This window comes from Haliotis rubra, unplaced genomic scaffold (assembly GCF_003918875.1).
Source record: "Haliotis rubra isolate DU_JTF1 unplaced genomic scaffold, ASM391887v1 Scf5, whole genome shotgun sequence".
Lineage (NCBI taxonomy): Eukaryota > Metazoa > Mollusca > Gastropoda > Lepetellida > Haliotidae > Haliotis > Haliotis rubra.
The window spans coordinates 3,401,008-3,405,380 of record NW_025767190.1 but is presented as its reverse complement, the minus strand read 5'-3'; positions in this window follow the sequence as shown (position 1 = coordinate 3,405,380).

The window sequence follows — 4,373 nt, the reverse complement described above, 5'->3', positions numbered from 1 at the left end:
GTACGTTCTAGAATTCTGTCTGTCACAGGTCTGAATATAGAGCACACCACTGACCCTACTGGATGTCAACAAGTACAGTGTATGATTTCACATGAAACATTGAATCACAATGATACAAACTGCCACATAACAATATTGATTCATAAACACATATTCTTGATAGAGTCGGAAGTGATAACTCTGTGAAAAGCGTTTTGTTTCTTCTATTTACATAGCGTGCATGTAGCATTCCTGGACATAACGAGCACCTGACAGAAGAAGATGGTAATCTGGAGGAGTGTATGTCAGTGTATTTTGAAACAGAATGGTCATTAGACGTCGTGGATGTTCGACATAGTTAGTTTTAAAAAAACATGTTCCATTTGCAATACCTAAACTACCGTTGAACATCTTCTCTGATACCAAGTACTGTCACCACAAGTTGCTCACATTCATTGGCATACACTCAGCTCCTACAGTACTGTTACCAGATGACGCTAAAAAGGAGTTGTGGCATTTCTATAGGATCTTACAGAATGTCACCATCATATTAATGAATTAACTTAATGCTATAATGATCACGACTATCCAACAACGACATTAATGATATGAAATTATTAAAACCCACTATTTACCTATTTTCAAGCTTTCGAGGTAACAAACAGCAATTTGAGTAAGGTATCAAATTTGTACAAAAAGAAACAAGTGCAATCACCAAGTGTTACCAGTATATCCCGTTACTAACATTTGGAGTCGCTTGATTTTATGCAAAAATGCACCAAACCATGACGAATAGTAGAGTCCATAATCATGAATATGTTTCTATGAATCACTCTTTAGCAGTGATGATAAAATGATTTCGTGAAACAGTGGCCGAACAGATGCTACACGTCACAAACACTTACAAAGTCATGTCAATAATTCACCTGAAAAACCTCGGGATAATAATGGCACAAGTTAAAACAGAAGAATGAAGAGCAGGACTTGATTGAAGCCATTTGATTAGAAATAACTAGGTCTTCGTTAATGCAAAAAGCGTATAATTTCTGTCTTGTAAACGGGACTGCAAATAGTACACATACTTTTTGATGAGGTCATCTTGACATTTTAACTGGTTTGGTATGTGATGATTCGGATCATTCTACGACGCCGCTTCCCTGCGATCCAGACTGCAAGATGATAATGTAGTGCCTATTTACCTCCCAAGTGGGCTACTGTATGAAAGCCTCATCACCAAGTTCCTTCAAAACCTTCAGAAAATTAAAAATTCAGCTATCAGATATTCCGTGACTCCCAGTATGATCACATGACTCCAGTTCTTCAGTCACCATCAACAAGATTTTCATCCAAATCCATGACTACTTCCGCAATAAAAACTTTCCCCTTTATCTCAAGGACCTTATCTCTTTCTACACCCCTCAGCCAATACACAGTGCGTTTTAGAATGTGGTCCAGTGCAACATATGTTATCTTTGGGATCACACTTTCTCAGTAAAGTGAAGATTCTAGTACTTTTCTGAGTTGAGTCCCATCTGGGATTCGAACTGACACACGCAGAGTAAGGCAACTAATCGTCACACACAGTCAGCGATCAAACCCACTCCGATTCTTCAGTGATACCCTACCAGTGCAACTGGAATCACAAAAAAGATCCTCTGACCTTCCCTTTGGAACTTACTATCTGACGAACTCAGAAATACCTTTTTCAAGGATTCTTTCAAGTCCCTCCAAAAACCTCAACTTTATGTTACTATATAAGTAGAACTGTCGGAGTCACCCGTCGTTGTACTGTACATCACAATGTTATAACCCCTTTCAACCTTGGAAAACCGCCACTGAGCATCTTTGAGGTGGAGCTAATAGGCGCTCTACAAATGTACTATTATTTTTGTCATATCCATCAAGGCAGATATTTACTTTCCCCCTATCGCAGAGAATGATAACTAGGAGATAAACCTAGTGTGTTTGAAAATCAGAGACATGCTTTACTGAATTGATGGCGACTAAATCTCTGATTTTCAAACACACTAGGGTTATCTCCATTCTACCATGACCCATTTAAAATCGAACTTCCCCGCTCTGCGGAAGACACTGCGTAATCCGGCATGGGGCGAGAGGCGAATTGAACTCGTCTGTGAAGGGAGCGGTAGGTGCCGTTCGTATTTTTTTAACATTACAACATAACAATATTCTGTCCAAAGAAATCCAACTACTGTTTATTTAATGCAATTATGTAATACCCGAGATCTTGTTTTTTTTTCATCCCAACTCCACACGACTAAAACCAGCCTATTGTTTTGTGTGCCGTGAAACTGTACCCCCCTGGCCACACTATAATGGAATCGTCTGACCTACTTATTTTCTTCGAAGTAGACAGTTACGCAACAGTTTGAAATGGCGGACGAGCCAGTGTTTACATTTTGCGAAAGGTTAAAATTTGAAGTGACAGTTGACAATACTTGACTGACTGTCGAATCTGAACCCTGCAGAATCGAAGAATAAATCCTTTCCTGATCAACCTACGACCTGTAACTCATCAAAGACTGTTGATTTTTATGACCGACCGATCATGATTTCACGTACTGCCTCCACCCCGGCATGCGAAAAAAGAGTGACAGTGCTGCTGCTTAGTGTACATGCGACTAACTTGTGATTCCTTGGAACTTTGTTTTTATCGTTTGGGACTGGACTGTGTCCAAGCGTTTTTCAAAGTAGATGAACATAACAGTGACAACCTTGCGGGGAAGCTGGCAGAGAGCAGAATTATTTTTTGAAGGATGCAACGGGATATGGTGGAGTATGACTATGAGTGGCATAAATGTGGTGTTTCGCCAGACCCTTAGATCTATCTTGCAAATTTCCCATTCTAAACGGAATTAAATATACCATTTACCAGGTAGGTAAATGTTTACTAATGTTTTGCTGCATATTTGGTATAGATGGGGATGTATTTTTACAAGGCTTTCTGATTTATATGTTAGATATTGTTTTGTTTATGTTTGGGGCTGTGTATTGTAATTGAGTTTGAATATTTTTATAATAGAAGGTAATATGATAGTGAGGTTCCCTCATAATTGTGTGTGTGTGTGGGGGGGGGAATCATATAATTGTATTTTTCGAGTTTAAATAAATGTTTTATCAGCATTTCCATCACGTCTGTTGTGTTGATATTAGTCATGTTGGTGGTCAAGCTGAAGTAGTGCGGCAGTGTTCTATACGTGCGCAGTGAAGCGCAATGAAATCAAACGCATTTATAATCCAAAAATTTCCAATTGCCTATGTGGAATATTCGAAAGTCAGCGTCAAAATCCACGGAGCTGTTGTTATGATCCGCCATCATTGTGGTCAAACGGAAGTAGTTCTCACAATAAGATTTGTCAATGCGCGGTGAAGCGGCCTTACAATCAGATGAGCGTCAATCGACAATTGATGCCGTCTGATTTTTCTGAACAACCAATCAGAATCTAGTATTTTCTTGATTCATGGTAGAATGAAATATTGTCTATCTATGATCTCCATTCTGCTCTTGATCATAATCATGATATATGATAGTGATATTGTATGCAAAAATATCATTAAGAGCACAATATGATATTTACAAAGCGATATTTAGAAATTTGAAGAGTTAATGTAGTATTGACCATTCGAAATATAAACATGAGCATTTTTAAAGGTTTTGATCCCCTATTGTGATGAAATAATTAGGAATGTGTTGAATTTTATCTCATATGGGGTAAATGTTTCAAATCATCCCCGCTAAAGAATGTTAAAAATATGTTAGCATTCATTTAATTGTCTATAACTAGAATTGTCGTATTCCTGTATAATATAGATAACGAATGAAAAATGTGTAGATAAATTTGATAGCTGATTTTGTTAGTGGTGGTATTGTGATGGATAGCAATTGCAAAACTGATGGAGGGAGTATGTTAGAACATGTCATTAAAAGTCGTTGTTTCGTAGTGCCGCGGTTTTAATCGTAGAATATGTGTTCCTCAAATTTATCCAGAATCACCAACACCTGAATGCATGAAACCTGTTCGGCTCCTACAGTGAGCAAAGATTCTGTCCCTGGCATGGTGATCTGCCTTCAGTTGCTGGTGATTTGCCTTCAGTTGCTGGTGATCTTCTTATCATGTACTGCGACTGGGTATAGTGATTGCACACAGGTTTTTAATCAAACCTATGATATTCTAGTTATTTTATTGTCCTTTGTTATTACATAATCGTCACTATATTGACAATAGCATCTGTGTTCAGTTCTTTCTGACTGACTTATTTGCAAAGATACACAGAACTTGTGAAAAGTAAATTTCAAATATACACATATAAATATATATATACTGAGGGAATAAAATAAGGGATCACATGAAAGCACAAGTGTTCCCTTATTT